The sequence below is a fragment of the Peromyscus maniculatus genome, chromosome 9, assembly GCF_049852395.1.
Source record: "Peromyscus maniculatus bairdii isolate BWxNUB_F1_BW_parent chromosome 9, HU_Pman_BW_mat_3.1, whole genome shotgun sequence".
NCBI classification, from domain to species: domain Eukaryota; kingdom Metazoa; phylum Chordata; class Mammalia; order Rodentia; family Cricetidae; genus Peromyscus; species Peromyscus maniculatus.
In genome coordinates, this window is record NC_134860.1 from 35,429,594 (window position 1) to 35,447,514 (window position 17,921).

Below are 17,921 nucleotides of genomic sequence, written 5' to 3' on the forward strand. Positions count from 1 at the left end.
CGTTGGTCGTAACATCACAGAGGCTCTTCATTTCTTTAAGTGCCTCTCTATAAATCATGGAAGGCTGACCTTTTATTTGATTTGGGTGGGGGCAGACATGTATTTTGAGAAACTGGTAGGTAATTTGCCTGAGTTTCTGAGTTTGAATGTGTTTTGACTGAATTAGGCATTAAAGAATTTAGTCTTAGAATTTTCAGTAAGAGATTTAGTGATGTAACAGTCTTTTTTTTTCCTTTGGCAGGTTGATTTTGGTTTCTAATGCTCTTTATTCAAAAAATATTGATTTTTTTCATTGCTGTTATTTATTTATTTCTGTCCTTGAGATAGAGAAAGTGCGGTACTTCATTGTCATTTTGAGAAACCCACCAAAAAGAGGATTTTTTTTTAAAGCAGCAGGGCCTAGGTGCATTTCATGCAGGAGCCGCTAGGTGGCAGTGTAGCGAGAGGGCGCAAAGCAGCACGTGAGAAGCCTCTCTGGACAGACCCCGTGGCAGAAGAGGAAGCGGCACTTGGGGCGGTGCTCTACGGTGTCCGAGGGACAGCGGCTGCTCTCTGAGCTCTAAATCCAGAAGCGCCCGGGAAGCTGCAGCGACAGTGGTTTCTGTAGTCGGAGGCCTGGGAAGGGCGCCCAGCAGCCAGCATCATGGTTGAAGGAGCGGTTCTGGGAGACGGATGTAGCTAAGAAAATGGAAGACGCGGCCATTGGCAGAGGCTGAGGTCCCGGCCCCAGAGGGTTCCAAGTGAGGGACAGTTGTGAAGGGAGCGGAGAGAGAAGTTCCAGTATGGGATTTCAGATCTTACCGGGTCCCTGAACTGCGGCAGAGAAAGTGGGATGACCGAGCACTGTCAGAACGGGCGTCCTGAGCCAAGATGCCACCTCCCGAAGTCCCGCGCTGACTCCTCTCAGGAACTTTTCCCTGGCACGAGGAGACAGTGTGTGCTGACCCGAGGTTGTCAGCCAGAAAGTGGGTTCACAGCGGCTAGGTGGCAGGCTGAGATCCAAGCTGCTGTTCTAGACCCTCTGGCTCAGAGCTTAATTATTAAATGGTAGATCTTCCCCATGATTTTTCAGGGTTCCTTCCCTCCCCCCACGGATCCGTTTATTTTCCAAGAACACAAGAGTGTCCTGAGGCCAGTGTTTGGCCCTAAAGATTCCGCATGAATGCAGCATTTGCTGCTTGGTCTAGTGGAGAGTAGTCGAATCAGCCATGGTCGCGGCAAATGCAACCACAAGCAGAGAGGATATTGGGAGCACACATAATAATAAGTTCGGGCTCACCACACACCAGGCCTTTTTCTAAACGCGTATTGGAGGGACAGGGTGGGCTGATAGAAGTGAAGCAGGGGACTTACACTGTGTGAGACTTGCAAGGAGTGTCAGACTTTTGAAGTGTTTGACCAGGACAGAGTTTGAGTAAGATTCCTCCTTCTGGGAGGTCATGGCAGGGATCCAGACTGGGAATGATGATGGCCTGAGCTGGGGGTGGGGGCCTGAGGATGGGTGTAGGTACATGGAGAGAAGAGGATTCAAAAAGGCTTAGTGTGTAAAATCGAAAAAGGAGAAATGAGATGGACATTATTATGTGTGTGGTTGACATTCACTAGAACAGATGTCTGACCTGGGTGACCTCCAGCTGTTCTAAGTATCCACCCCTCCCAGTACTTCACACCCACCCTATACACTTAAAATGCTTTCTCTCACAGCAGCCCCAGGATACTGTTAGAATGCAGATGAGGTCAATTGTGATGGCACAGGCCCATAATCCCAGCACTCAGGCCAAGGCAGGAGGATCATAAGTTTGAGGCTAGTCAGAGCCACATAGCAAGACCCTTCATTTGAAAAGAAAACTAGATCTATGTCACTTGGCTCTTCTAGTCGCTCTCTATTACACTGACACTTAACACTCTCCTGATTCCCAAGTCTTGCCCCCCTCCACCCCGCAGGCCTTACTAGAGCCATCCTGTACCCTTAGCTAGCTGTCTGTGCCCCATTGTGCTGCTTGCATGTGGTTGCTTGACGATGCCCAGAGTGTGTGGGCCCAGGGATCTGTCTTCTGTTCCAGTGTTCATTCTTCTAATTGCCTTATGTGTGAGCTCCTTTCCTACTTGGAATTCAGCTGGAAGGTCAGTTTTGTGGAGAAGCTTTCTGTGGCGACCCCATTGGGCCCCCAGACGACACCATTCCATGTCATTTTGATTCTCTACATCTTTTATGAACAGCCATCACTCCATGGGACATTGGTTCCAACCCCCCAGCACTCACAGACACTAAATTATGAGCATGTTAACTCCTTTATGCAAAGGGGCATGGTATCTCTAGATAATCTATTTGGCCTTGTAAATTGTTTGTGTTTTTGTCTGTTGGTTGGTTGGTTGGGTGTTTTTATTTATTTATTTATTTTATTTTTTTTTTTTTTTGTTTTTTAGAAAATAACGAAAGGGAGAAAGCCTGTACCTGTTCCCAGTGCCCCTGGGCAGGCTGTTGCGTCACTCTGGGAGAACTGCTTTCGCTAGTAAGTGGTTTCTAGACTTCCCAGTCCTCTGGCCTTTCAGTTTCCTGGCATGCCAGAGTCCTGTACAGCTCTGACAGATCCTCAACTGCGGTCTGGCCTCTGTTCTCTTCCTACCGTTTCTCAATGCTCTTTAAGATTTCCTACCTTATTTTCTCAGATGGTAGGGAGGTGTTCATGGCAGGAAGGTGGGTCCTAAGGAAGGTGTTTGGTGAGGGCCTCTACCCCTCCCCCTGGTTTGTGTCATCCCTGCTGCACCACAGATGCCTTCCATGCTCTGGGGTCCTAAGGGCAGTAGCTATTCAGATGCTTTTTTCTAACTTTGTTTCTCTCCTAGATCCCCAGAGAAAATGTTTGTTAAAGTCAACTTAAGTGTAACATTTCATTATTGAAACTTAAGACTCAGTTAATAAAATCCCCAGAAAATTTAGTAAGTAGAAACCATGACACATAATGACCATTTTTTATTTGTTTGTTTGTTTTTGAGCCCGAGTCTTTCTATGTCAGTGGTTCTCAGATTGTGAGTCTTGACCCCTAGGGGTCAAACAACCCTTTCACAGGGGTTACCTGAGACCATCAGAAAACACAGATATTTATAGTACAATTCATAGCAGTAGCATAACTACAATTATGAAGTCACAACAAAAATAATTTAATGCTTGGGGGTTCACCACAACATGAGGAACAGTATTAAAGGGTCTCAGCATCAAGAAGGTTGAGAACCATTGCTCTATTTAGTCCTGCCTCTCCTGGAGATTACTATGTAGACCAGGGTGGCCTGCCTGTGCCTTGAAAAGCAGGGATTAAAGATGTGTGACACTTGCCCAGCTCCATTCTTGGGATTTTTAGATCTCTAGTAATTTGCAGAATTCTTAATAAGTTAGTAATTCATATTTAAATATAATATAATATATTTGTCACTCTTTAAGAATTTCATACGTGCATACAATATATTTTCATCATGTTCACACCCTACTTTTCCCCTAAATCTCCTCAGATCCACTGCCTATCTCTTCCCAACTTCATGTTCTCTATCTTTTAAATAACCCACCAAGTCAAATTTATGCTGCTCATCTCTTAAGGGTATGGGGTCATCTGCTGGAACACAGTTAACCCACCAGGAGCCACACCCTTAAAGAGAACTGGTTCTCCCCTCCCTAAAAGCCATAAACTAGCAATGGCTCCTTAGCTAGGGTGGAGTGTTGTGAGCCCTTCCCCTCCTCCACAACATAACACTTACACTAATCAACTTAATTCAAAGGTAACATAAACTTATTAAGAAAATATTGATTGTAATAAAAAGAAAACAAACTCAGTAGTTAGGTGCTTGCAAAAGGATTTTAGTTGACTATCTGGAACCCACATGTGGTCAAGGAGCCAGCATGGTGGTGTATGTTTATAATCCCAACTCTGGAAAAGTGGAGACTTGAAGAACCCTAGGGTTCACTGGCCAGCTTGCCCTAGGCAAGTCTCCAGCACATAAAAAGTTTGAGGCTGCATGGGATTCTGTCTTCTGAAAAGCAAACATAGGGAAGGATAGATAACTGTATGCAGAGTTCTGCAGCTAGTTTGATTCCAAAGTGTTGGCACCTGGCTTTGATCTGCCTTTTGTGACTCTTACCTTTTGTGTCCAGTACCTTCTGTTTGAAGTATGTAAATCTTATCTGAGAGTTTCCTAAAGTTTTGAAGCCTATGCAGAGCTTGGTTGTGGGAGGACTCAGCAAACTGAGATGTCCTGTGTCTGGGAATTGCTATGGCATTTGTCTCTTTGGGGAGCTTCAGATAAGAGGTTTTGGTATGCAGAAATTGACTTGCTAAAGGTGTGAACTGTACTCCATAAAAAAGCCCTTTGCAAAGCTATGGTGAGTCAGTTGGACAGAGGCTGACTCCCCTGCAGCAGCAAAAGCTAAAATTTATCCTAGAGTGCACCTGTTTCTTCCAAGGACAGTGTGGACCCAACACATGACACAACAGATAACTTTACCAACCCTGAGGAAACTAACCTCCTGTCTCCCTTCCTTCCTACTTCCTATAGGAGAACTTGAATACCTTAGTTGTTCTGAATTTGTTGAAGCGCATCCCAGCTGAAGATGTCCCTTTACTTCTGATGAACCCAGAAGCTGGAAAGCCCTCTGATTTGATTCTCACTCGACTTTTGGGTGAGATCCTAAATGATGCTATTAAAAAGGTCAGTGTCTCCTGTTAACTTGTGCATTCTGCATCACATGCATCTAGAGATGTTAGCCCACTAGAATGCAGGAAAACTCAGAGAGCAGGTTTGTTTCTGATCTTTCTGTACTCATAGCACCGGATCTCAGGAGCCAAGACGCAGATGATCATGGAGGACTGGGATTTCCTGCAGCTGCAGTGTGCCCTCTACATCAACAGTGAGCTCTCTGACATCCCCCTCAACATGGCCCCCAAGAAGTGGACTTGAGGCTTTGTTCAGTGCCTGAAGGGGAAGCAGGGTAGGTTCCTGACAAGATCTACCATTGTTACCTACTGAGGGAGTATATGGCTGTTCAGATCCCCAGAAACAGCACAGGGCATATCATGGAACCCTTGTTGGTTTTGATTTATTTAGATTGATTTAGAGGTAATCTGTCAGGGAAGAGGGTGGATTTCTCTGGCGGAACAGTCATCTCACCTGACCCCAACCTCCGGATTGATGAAGTAGCTGTGCCAGTTCATGTGGCCAAAATTCTAAGTTTTCCTGAGAAGGTAAATACCATTCAGCTGCCCAGTTCTTTGTTTCCAACCCAGTGTTTCCATTTTGATAGTTCATGCTACATATAGAGGCAAGTCCCCAGAAACCCACACAGCTTTGTGAAAATATCTCATTCCATTGTTTTTATGGTTTTAAAAATAGTCCTCTGTCTGCATATACATCTGCATGCCAGAAGGGGGCATCGGATCCCATTATAGACAGTTGTGAGCCTTACTGTGGTTCCTGGGAATTGAACTCAGGACCTCCAGAAGAACAGCTAGTGATCTTAACTGCTGAGCCATCTCTCCAACTCATTCCACTTTGTTAAACACACAACCTCTGTAACATCTATACTGGTGCAGTCATAGTTATAGCTGGTGGTTGTTGGGTTTTCATTTGTTTCTTTGTTCCGGAGGTGGAGATCCAGCCTGGGACCATGTGTGCCAGGCATGTAAACACTGGATCACTGACCTACATCCTGCTCCACACACCATGGGATATCACTGACTCTAAGGAGACAATTCTTTTTTTTTTTTTTTGACAATTCTTATAAAATAGCTATATTCAATAAGCTTATTTTTAAGTGGGTTTTTTTTTTTTAAGAGAAGGTTTCACTATGTAGCTGTCTGTCCTGGAAATTACTATGTAGTCCATGGTGGCCTCGAATTCACAGAGCTCTGCCTGCCTCTGCCTCTGAATCCTCTGGGATTAAAGGCCTGTGCCACTGTGCCGGTCTCATCTTTTTAAGTGTTTAAAGGGGTGATGGATAAAGTACTTCAGTTACTGTCTTTGTATTCTGTTCTTATTTTTAGTGTATGTGTGTGCATACATGCTTGAGTGTGAGTGCACATTTACACAAGTGTGCATGTGGAGGTCACAGGACAAATTTCAAGAGTCAGTTGTTGAGACAGTGAGTTCCAGTGATGGAGCTTAGGTCCTCAAACCTGCTGGCAAGTGCTTTTACCAAACCAATGAGCCATCTCACCAGCTCTACCATATCGCTGTCAGGTAGAGACAGCATGAGAGGACATTTAGACATGTTGGTGTTCTGGAACTAAAGAAACAAAATAATAACAGAGCTCAGATTATCCTGTGTACTCTGAAAGGTAGAGATGAGGTCAGAGTCCCAAGTGGCTAAGTCCTCTAAAGGGGGATGCTGATCTTGTGGCCTGGACTTGCCATTCAGCCTCCCTTAGCTGTTTCCTAGCATAACTGGGGCGTGGGGGTGATAACTGCCTCCTAGTTACTGAGAGGTCTCTGACTCTTACCATGCCACTGGTCAGGTCTCATCATTCATCCTTTCCATGGCTCCCAGGAATTATTGCTTCAGGGTGACAAGGCTGAGTGAGAGGGTTCTTAGCTTACTTACAAATGACTATAAAACTTGACCCTCTGTGTTTCTCTAAAGGTTACAGCAGAGGATTTCTTTCCAGACCCCATGATCATTTCCAGTCCCTGATGCATCAGTAGCTCTATGTGTTGCAAGAAAAGACAATCTATGTGTGTTTCTGTTGCTGGGGATTGAGCTCAGGCTAATTCCTCCCTAATGCTAGACCAGTGCATTAACTGATAAGCTAGCCCCCCAAAATTGTTCATGTTCTTGACTGTTTATGACACTAGTTAAAAGTGACAGGCCACATTGTTGGGTCACATGCTTGATACAGCTTTGTGTCCTGTCTGTCCCTCTGTGGAAGTGAGGATTTGATGAGCCAGTGAGCCAGATAAAGGTGAAGAGGGTAAGATAGTGGCCAGAGTCCCTTGTGCAGACAATGTCTCGTCTGTACTTGTTTGTTATCCCCTGATGCTGTGGACATCTGCTGGGAATTGCCCTTTGGTTTTGAGATGTGCTACATTTGTCAAAAGGAACTGTGAATGTCTTTTCCACTCGTGGTGTGAGGAGCTGTGACTTAGGATGTTCACAAGTACAGTATGAATTTCCAAGACCACCAGGATAACCTAGAAGCAGTGGTTTCTGGAAAAACAAGTTTGTTTTCTAAGGTGTCTCTCAGTCTCTAGGCCAGAGTCACACTGCTGGCTGGTGGAGGAAGGTTTTCCCAAGCATAGTTGAGAAATGGCTGCTGCCCTTGATTCCTATAGTCTGTAGCCCTGCTTCTTTGTCCTCTGTCCCCAAAGAGGGCTTACATCTGATTCTCTGCACTGAAGTCTGCATGGGCCCTGTCTTGAATTTGCATAAAAACCATTTTGCACCATAGGGAGCTGGGTGGGAAGACTAAGAAGCCCAGGAAAGCAGTGTGCAGAGTTCTTGGGGCTGGTGAGGTTTCTGTTGCAGGGAGACTTGACACAGGTAACACGGGAAGTTGGAGCATGAGCTGCCTCTCACTGCACAGGCTAGTGAGGCACTTGTGGCCCTGCTGTTCTCAGGCAAAGGAGGGACTCTTCAGGGATGTCTAATAAAGTGCTGTTGATGTGATTTCAGTGTAACCTCGTGCTGGGGATGTGGCTTGGTGACAGAGTGCTTACCTAGCACACACAAGGCCCTGGGTTCATCTCTAGCACCATGAAAACAAACAAACAAGTAAACAAATGACCTGTAACCGTGAAATTGAATGGCAAGTCTAATTGTATGCTATGAAGCAGTCTTTCCCAGGCAGCTGAGTCTCCTTCTCTTCCTGTAGAGAAGGCTGGTCAAATCCCTGGAAGACCTCTGCTCCCAGTATGATCTGACAGTGCGGAGCTCCACTGGTGACATCATCCAGTTCATCTACGGAGGAGATGGCTTAGATCCTGCTGCCATGGAGGGCAAAGATGAGCCTCTGGAGTTTAAAAGGGTTCTGGACAACATCAAAGTGAGATGCAGTACTCTATTGAGGGGTACAGTCTTCTGAGGGGCTTTGACATCAGTATTGACACTGTTTGTAGTACCACACTTCCCACTTAATCATCTCTGCCTCAGTACTAGATTGGTACCTTGCTGCTATTAGTTATTCTGTTTTCATTTCTGAGCCTATTGCTAGTCCATATCAGATGCTAATGGAAGAGGCTCTGGCTCCTCTCTTCTGCTGGAGTGGACTAGAGACAAGCTTTGTAAAGAAAGGGTATTGGACAGAAGGCTCATTTCATATACTGTAGCCAGGAATGTGATTTGGAACCAATCTTTTTGAATAGTAATTGGACAAGATTCTTCTGGATTTCAGTCTAGTGCCTTATGACCCAGATCTTCTAGCAGCAGGAGGTGGTTCCACTGAGCTGGTTTTTCAGTTGTTTCTAGTAGTTGGAAGCCAGAAGTTGAGAATGGGTCAGAAAGCACTAAAACTTTGAGTAAACCGCATGAGCTTGAGGAGTGTTGACACACTTCCCCTCTGGAGATGTTTAGTTGGCTGGATGGTTTTTGTAGTGCAGAAGTTGAGGCCTGGACCTAGGGAATGCTGGACAAGGGCTCTGTTATGAACAACACCTTGATCCTTTGTTATTCTTTTACTTTTTATTTTCAGGCAAGGTCTTGCTCAGCTGCCCAAACTGGCCTTGAATATGTTCTGCAGCCAGGCAAGCTTTCAAGTAGCTGAGATTACAGAGTGGGCCACAAGACCTGGCTACAGCATTGTTCCTTTTTAATACAAATCTGGGCTGGAGTTGAATTGGGAAGTAAAAGATCCATACTCATGAATTAGAGTGGAACTCTTTAAATAAGGTGGGGATTGCTGAGTGGAGTGATAGTGCATGCCTGTAGTCCTGTGGCTTGAAGGGAAGATGATCACGAGTTAAAGGCCAGCTTCACTCCATAGTGAGCTTGAGGCTAGACTGAGCTACCCAAGACTGTCTCAGACAAACAAAAAAAAAGGCAGAGTATCAGCTTATCTGGTTTTCATTTTCAGATGAAAAGTGGAGTCTAGAGTTTGTTAGCAGATTGAGCCACAGGTTGCTAAAATCTCACTGAGTAGTTTTATGTCTGGTAAATTCCTCTGCCTAGTGCTCTCCCTCCCCCTCACCAGGCATATGTAACCCATGTCCTTTCTGTACTCAGGCAGTGTTTCCATGTCAGAGCAAACCTGCTCTCAGTAAGAACGAGCTCATCTTGACCACTGAGGCCATCATGAAGAAGAACGAGTTCCTCTGCTGCCAAGACAGCTTCCTGCAGGTAGGCTCTGCCCTGTGGTGGTGCGAATGTGGTCTGTCAAGTGCCTCCCACTGCATTTTGTAAGCCATGGTCTTAATGTGGTTTTTATTGTGTTCTTGGCAGTATCTCACTAGCCAGCATGAAGAATTAATGTCTTGTCTTCCTATTAGGAGGAAGAACCTAGAGAGCTGGACTGTGTGAGCCCTGTCACCAGTCCACGTCCACTCTCATATTCCTTCTGCAGCCATTCTGAACATCTGTCACTAGTGACTGCCATGTGTCTCAGATTGCAGCATTTTCCATCACAGATCAGAAACCCATTGCATTGTCTTCCCATTCCTCTTGAGGGCCTTCAACATTGTGTGCCTTGAGGGTTACCTTGGTTTATGTTTTGTTTTTGAATTTGTGGGTGCTGGGAATTAAACCTGGATCCTCTGGACGTAGAACCAGTGTTTTTACCTGCTGAGCCATCTCTCCAGCCCTATCTGAGACTTTAATTCTTACTTTAATAAAGCTCTTTCTTAAATGAAATCATTTCTATCTAGAAAGATGTATGAACTGCAGCGTTACCCTTCATGTCTCATATCTTCTCAATGTAAAGAAAGAGGTGAGCTAGGTATGGTGGTACACAACTTAAGTCCCAGCAGTGGGTGGTAGAGGCACCCGCCTACTTTACAAAGTGAGTTCCAGGACAACCAGAGCTATCACATAGAGAAACCCTGTCTCAAACAAAACAAAAAAGGAAGAGTTGACTAGGCCAAGGCACTCTGAGAAGCTGTAACCATAGGACAGAAACAGTGATGTTCACAGTGATTGATAATGCTTCCAAAGAAGCCTTCACAGTGGAGGCATGTGAGTGTGGAAATGTGTGCCTAATGGGAAAGGGGGGGCAGATAATGGGATAATTCCATGGAGTCTATTTGAAAGTCAAAGGAATTTATTCAGGGTTTAACTGACAAAAATAATAATTGAGGTTTTTTTTTGCAGAATCCAGGAGAGTTGGGTCATGGTCCAGTTCGGTTCTCAGGAGAGCTCTGAGAGCATTGATCCACAGCATCAGCATCCAAGACCATGAGGTATCAAAGAGGGAGCAAGCATTTACTTCTCCCAGGTCTTAAGGGGTCTCTGTCTGGGCCACACCCTGGCAGGGGCAGGTACCTTGCAGTTTCCTACTGCCTCACTAGGGGCGGTGCTTCAGGGTAAAGTACAGACAACCACTCCTACCTAAGCCTCATAAAGTCCCTAGAGTTATGCTGACCTCCTTCCCACAGTCCTGTGGCTGAGATATGGTTGAAGATCACTCATGGGAAAAGGTTGTGTAATGAGAGCTAGCTACATTTTAAGTAGAGGGTCAGTTTCCCTAGAGTGGCCGACTCCTTACAAGCACTGTGGAAGAGAACCAATATTTACATGTCTGCCTTGATGCTGTGTATTTAGCAGTTGCTAAGATATGTTACACTGTGTCCATTGTTGGAGGTTGATGCTGTCCAAATCATTGAGAATCATACAGTTGATGTGTGTTGTATAATCTTTTCATGAAATGCAAACATTGATTAAAAGGGTAACTGAGAAGATCAAGAAAACCAGAGATAAATATGGCAACAACAATAAGGCACAGCAGAGGTACGGCCTTCCCAGACTGGTGGGACACGGTGTTTCACAGATGCAGCTAGTCTTGACTGTGCACTTGGATTTGTCCTTCTATTCTTGTGTGCTATACCAGTTGGACCATATCCCCCTTACCCAAATAGAGAAGTTTCTGGAGACCTTTGTAGCCAGAGAGTTTTCTCTCCAGGTCCTGCCAAACCCCCAAAGTCTGACAGCCCACTTATAAAATAAACACACAGATGCTTATATTATTAAAACTGTTTGGCCTAATGGCTCAGGCTTCTAGCTATCTAATTCTTGCATCTTAAATTAATCCATTTCTATAAATCTATACCTTGCCACTTGGCTGGTGGCTTACTGGTGTCTTCACAGTCTGCTTGTCATGGTCGTGGCTGGCAGTGTCTCCCTCCACTTTCCTGTTCTCTCAGTTTTACTCTCTATTAGTCCCACCTATACTTCCTGCCTGGCAACTGGCCAATCAGTGTTCTATTTATTGACCAATCAGAACAATTTGACATACAGACCATCCCACAGACCTGTACAGCCAGGATACCCTTTTCTGCTGAGCTGTCCTAGCAGTTCCAGGCCTGAATCTCCCGAGCAGTCAGAATAACTTCCCTTCCATACTGAGCTGTCTCATCGCAGCTCCAGGTATCCAGGATACCTCGCCCTCCAGGGCTGAGCTGTCTCATCACAGCTCCAGCTGTCAGAGCTGTCTTAGCAGCTCAAAGTGTAGCCTGACTTCCAAAGTAGTCAGGATACACTTCCCAGAGTTGCAAAACTCACATTTTGGTGTAGAAACCCAGGACCAAACCCACAGAGTAGCAACAGTGACTTACAGACACCACTGCAGATGCCTGCAAGTCACCTTGTGGTTCTGGGAATTGAACTCAAGACCTCTTGAGGAGCAGCCTGTGCTGTCATCCTCTGAACCACTTCTTAGCCACCTGATTTTTATGCCTATTGGTTGCATGAAAGGGAAAATATTAAACTAGCTAGCATTCTTGAGCACTAGATGAGTAGACATTTCTTCCCTTTGATGTCATTACTTAGACATGAATAGCCCTGATTGATTTTTCTCTTATTTGGTTTGTAGCCATTCTCTGTAAACCCCAAGTGATGCAATTATATATTTCAAGAGACCCTAGACTATTAGAACTAGAGATACATCATGTTTTTAGGGATAAAAATTTGCCTATTCTCTAAGTTTGGCAGAAGAATAATGTCAAATGAGAAATAGCTGCTCCTGGTTGTAGACCAGCAACTTTGGATATCCAGGGTGGTTGGAGGTGTTCCTGCCTCCTGTAGTATACTGAGATCTATTCCAAGACTCTGTGTTGATGGGATACTGTCTCCTGTGCAGAAAAAAGATGATAGTGGTGGTCAGAGGAGCAAGAATATTGTTGAAGAGGGCAGAGTGAGGTGAACTGGATATCTCTTGTCATTAAATGAAGCTTCCAATACTGGCAATGGGTTACATTTAGTCAATTTGTTGGCCAAATGGGTCCAGTGGGACCCGAGACAAATCAAGGTATTGTAAGGCTATTGGTTGCTCTCCAAACTGATAGGACAGTGCTATTCTTGAAGATGACACCAACACGACTCATTGAACATGGATCAGTCAAGCTTATGTCTCCCCAGATCCCTCACCACATATGGACTAGATTTCCTGGCACTGGAAGTTACCCTGCTCACTATCAAAGAGAAAAGTAAACACCAACCCAGCTACAATGGTGACCGCATCAAAGATATGCTGGTGCTGTAGTGGAACAAAGCTTTTGGAAGAAACCAACTAATATCTGACTCGATTAAGGCCCACTCCATGAGATGGAACTCATACCCAGGACTGCATGGGTGGACAAGTCCTGAGAACTGATAGGCTAGGGTCCATGGGGAAAACAAATACTACTGTTCTGCTCAAGGAGCTTAGCAAAAAAATGACTCCTAACAATATTCTGCTGTACTCATAGACAATACCTTTGTCAGCCCTCATCAGAGCAACTTTCTCCTTTAGCAGATGGGAACAAATACAGAGACTTTCAGCTAGAGCATATGCAGAGAGGAAGAGATCTTGAACACTCAACCCTAAACAGGACATATACACTTAAATTCCTTCCCTCAGGACTTAGGGAACCCTGTGGAAGAGGAGGTGAAAAGAATGTCACAGAATACTGCAGATGGCAGGACCATGATACATCTACTGAGGTGAAGCACAGATGTGGAGTGGAACCAGACTAATCCTGAGAAAAGCTGCACTGCATGTGTTGCACAGGGTATAGCTGGAGAGGGAGGAATGCCCCATCCATTTGGATTCCAGAAGATCACATGAGTACCAGATGCTGGACATTGGGCTGTAGGATTTGAATTAATAAGATGGATTTTGGTATTCTTCCCATCTGAAAATTTCTGTGCTTCAGCTCTTCTCTTGTGGAATAAGAAAATATCTAATTTTTTTAAAATTTTGTTTACCAGATCCAACTAATAGACTTTTGTTTTGTTTGTTTTTTAGAGATCTTGGACTTTTGAAGTGTTGTAATTTTTAAAGATTACGGGATTTTTAAAAAATTACACTGTGTTTTATATTATGATATTAACATAAGAATTTGGGGAACAAGAAATACATGGTTATGGTATTCAGATGATGTGTCTGTGTGTCATGCTGACAAGGAATAGAAGTCCTAGTTAACTTTATCTGTCCACTTAAAACAACATAGCAACAATACAAATTAGAATCTTAATATTGAACCTGCATGGATCAGAAGGCACATTAATCATAGAGAAATTTTCTCTCATGGTTTTATATAATTATACTTGATAAACATTTTCTGTATTACAATTAAGTTTACAGCATGTGTATTTGTATTTGATAATAACATTTATGGCCTGACCACTTAGGGTTGGATAACCTATGATGGGATTTGTTCCTAGGAAAGGTTAATTTTCTCACCTAGATTTTTGAAATATTCTGGGTGCCACTTCCCTGTCATATATAAAAGAAACTACCTAGGAAATAAGATTAAGTTTAAAATTATTGTTGAACCTTATTTTGTGTTATTAGTTATTATGTAAAATAGTGTTCTTTAAAGCAAAATTAGTGTAACTCAAAGAGGTGGTTGGCTTCATGGATTATGTCCATCCATTATCAAGGGTAAACTTCAGAAGTTAATCCATTTATTTAAATTTAAACATTAGCATTAAATTAAGGTTAATAATTAATATGAAGTTAATTGTAGTCCATCAGAAGTTGTCGTAGAATAACATGATACGTGAAAATGAGCAAGGCACAGGAAAGTTTTATACTTTCAAATGTCTGTTAATATATCAATCCAGATAATTTATTGCAATGATTGTTTGTTGTTATTGCATATCAAACAAGTGGGCTTTTTTGCTGTGGTGATGAGACTTACTGACTGAGGGGAAAATACAACCAGTATTTTCATTTCTTCAAAGAAAAATTTATTGTCCATATAATGGCATATTATAGATTGTGGAAACTGTACATGAATTACTTCCAACAGTTTTTGAACAAATTGTTGGCACAGGGTAGGGCTATTTAACATTCCTTTTGGGAGAATCTTCTATTGATATCTCATAAGGGCCTGAGAATTATTGTAAGTACATACCATGAAGGCAAACTTTTCTCTATCCTTTTCTTATAGATGTGTAGTGAAGAAACAGTCAACAGTTAAGAGGCCATTCTTTTTTTATTTTATAATTTAGTTTAATTTACATATCAGCCCCGGATTCCACTGTCCTCCCTGTCCCCCCCCCCATTACCCTCAGCCCACTTCACATTCCCATCTCAACCAGGGAAAGGACTCCCCTGGTGATTCAGCTTAGCCTGGTAGATCCATTTGATGCAGGTCCAGTCTCTTCCTCCCTTCACCCAGGTTGAGCAAAGTGTTCCAGCATAGCCCCAAGGTTCCAAAGAGCCATCTTATGCACTAAGGACAGGTCCCGGTCCCACTGCCTGGGAGCCTCTCAAACAGTTTAAGTTAATCTACTGTCTCACTTATCCACAGGGCCTGAACCAGTTGGGGGCTCCTCAGTTATTGGTTCATAGTTCATGTGTAGCCACTAGTTTGGCTATTTGTCCATGTTCTTTTTCCAATCATGGTCTCAACAATTCTTGCTCAAACAATCCCTACACTCCCTCGCCAATTGAACTCCAGGAGCTCCACCTGGAGTCTGGACGTGGATCTCTGCATTGGCTTCCATCAGTCATGGAATGAGAGTTCTACCATGACAGTTAGAGTGACTGGCCAACCAATCACCAGAGTTGGTCATTTTGGGCTTTGTCTCGACCATTGCCAGTAGTCTATTGTGGAGGTATCTTTGTGGATTTCTGGGGACCTCTCTAGCACTTTGCTTCTTCCTATTCCCATGGAGTCTTCATTAATCATGGTCTCTTTTTTTTGTTCTCCCTCTCTGTTTTTGACCCAGCTTGGATCTCCCGCTCCCCTAAGCTCTCTTTCCCCTGACCCTTGCCATTCATTAACCACCCCCACCAGATTGCTCATATAGATCTCATCCATTTCTCTGTCATTGGCCAATCCCTGTGTCTTCTTAGGGTCCTCTTTTCTAGGTAGACTATCTGGAGTTGTGAGTAGCAGTCTAGTCATCCTTTGTTTTACATCTGTTATCCACCTATGAGTGAGTACATACCATGTTAGTCTTTCTGAGTCTGGGTTACCTCACTCAGGATGTAATTTTCTAGATCCATCCATTTGCCTGCAAACCTCCTCATGTCATTGTTTTTCTCTGCTGAGTAGTACTCCATTGTGTATATGTACCACATTTTATTTATCCATTCTTCAGTTGAAGGGCATCTAGGTTGTTTCCAGGTTTTGGTTATTACACACAATGCTGCTATGAACATAGCTGAGCGTGTGCCCTTGTGATATGATTGAGCATTCCTTGGGAATATGGCCAAGAGTGGTATAGCTGGGTCTTGGAGGAGATTGATTTCCAATTGTCTAAGAAAGCGCCATATTGATTTCCAAAGTGGCTGTACAAGCTTGCATTCCCACCAACAGTGGAGGAGAGTTCCCCTTGCTCCACATCCTCTCCAGCATAAGCTGTCTTATGCTGAATGATAGATAGATAATGGATGGATAGATAGATAGATAGATAGATAGATAGATAATGGATAGATAGATAGATAGATAGATAGATAGATAGATAATGGATAGATAGATGAATAGGTACATAGAATTACAGGACAATTATGCAGATGAACATATACACATAAATTCTCAATAGAATACTTGCAAATCAAGTTCAGGTTCACATCAAAGAATAATCACCCACCATGATCAAGTGGTCTTCACCCCAGTCCTGCAAGGATAGTTCCACATACATAAAACACACTATTTATTCCACCACATAAAAGGAATAAAAGACAGAAACTACATGACCATCAGAGTATAAAAGAAAAAGGGCCTTTGTAGAAGTCCAACCTCCCTCTCTGTTCTTGATCCAGCTGGGATCTCCCACTCCCCCAAGTTCTCTTTCCCTCAACTCTCACCCTTTATTACCCCCACTCATGTCCAGGCTGTTCATGTAGATCTCATCCATTTCTCCATCATTGAGCGATCCCCATGTCTTTCTTGGGATCCTGTTTTCCAGGTAGCCACAAGGAATAGGAGACCATGGTAAATGAAGACCACATGAGAATAGGAAGAAGCAAAGTGCTAGAGAGGCCCACAGAAATCCACAAAGATACCCTGTGGGGCGTTTACCCACCACCCCCACAGTTCCCCAGAGTTTTCTTGAGTGCGAGCAGCAGGAAATAATAGATAGAAGGATTTATAGTGGAGAATCTTGTGGAGATAAACAGATATAAAATAAAGGATAGCCTTGAGAGGGCCTGGAACCTATTCCAATGGGCCCCGACTGTCTCTGGCCCAGGGTTTTTATAGAAACGCCAAGGGGGTTGGAGCAAAAGACCTCCTCCCCCAGCACAGCCAAGTGCAGACCATCTCAGACACCTGTACTCAGGCCTGTGGTCCTGATCATCCTCTATGCGGACCTGCTGGGTAAAGCCATGAGGAACCCAAGAACGGGCTCCCACAATACCCCCATAGTAGACTGCTGGCAATCTTTGAGACACAGCCCAAATTGACCTACTCTGGTGATGGGATGGCCAAACACCCTAATTGTTGTGTTAGGAACCCATCCAATGTCTAAGGGATCTGAATGCAGAGATCCACGGCTAGGCCCTGGATGGAGCTCCTGGAGTCCAATTAGCAAGAAAGACGAGGGTTTATATGAGCGAGAACTGTTGAGACCAAGGTTGGATAAAGCACAGGGACAAATAGCCAAATGAATGGAAACACATGAACTATGAACCAAAGGCTGAGGGGCCCCCAACTGGATCAGGCCCTCTGAGTGGGTAAGACAGTTGATTGGGTTGATCTGTTTGGGAGGCATCCAGGCAGTGGGACTGGGTCCTGTGCTCATTGCATGAGCTGGCTGTTTGAAACCTGGGGCTTATGCAGGGTCGCTTGGCTCAGCCTGGGAGGAGGGGACTGGACCTGCCTGGACTGAGTCTACCAGGTTGATGTCAGTCCTTGAGGAGACTTTGCCCTGGAGGGGTGGGAATTGGGGGTTGGGCTGGGGGGAAGGGGAGGGGGGCAGGGGGGATGAGAATAAGGGAATCCGTGGCTGATATGTATAACTAAATTGTATTGTAAAATAAAATAAAAATAATAATAATAAAAAAGTCCAACCCCCATTGATGATGAATGTCCTGGAGAATCTAGGAATATAGAGGATATATTTCAACATAACAAAGTCATTGTACAACAAGCCCATGGCAGCATCATGCTAAATAGAAAAAAAAAACCTCAAAAAATTTTTTGAAAAATTCAGGAACAAGAAATGGTTATTCTCTCTTTCCACTCCTATTCAATATAGTACTTGAACTCTTAGCTAGAGCAATAAGACAACTGAGGTAGATAAAGAGGATACCAATGGAAAAGGGTGAATTCAAAATGTCCTTATTGCAGATGATATGATT

General features: G+C 43.9%; 1 long non-coding RNA gene across 4 annotated transcripts; it reads left to right on the top strand.

Annotated features, from left to right (window-relative positions):
* Positions 1–479: 479 nt before the first annotated feature.
* On the top strand, positions 480–17,482 carry LOC143267291 (uncharacterized). Of its 4 annotated transcripts, none has more exons than XR_013042282.1 (8): positions 480–1,047; positions 2,428–2,513; positions 4,546–4,698; positions 4,816–4,978; positions 7,854–8,024; positions 9,200–9,313; positions 10,280–10,368; positions 12,542–17,482. It is a non-coding gene; the product is annotated as an uncharacterized LOC143267291 (long non-coding RNA). The 4 variants fall into 4 exon arrangements; XR_013042283.1 differs by having other exon boundaries at positions 480–740; XR_013042280.1 differs by having other exon boundaries at positions 484–1,047; positions 10,280–17,482.
* Positions 17,483–17,921: the final 439 nt, after the last annotated feature.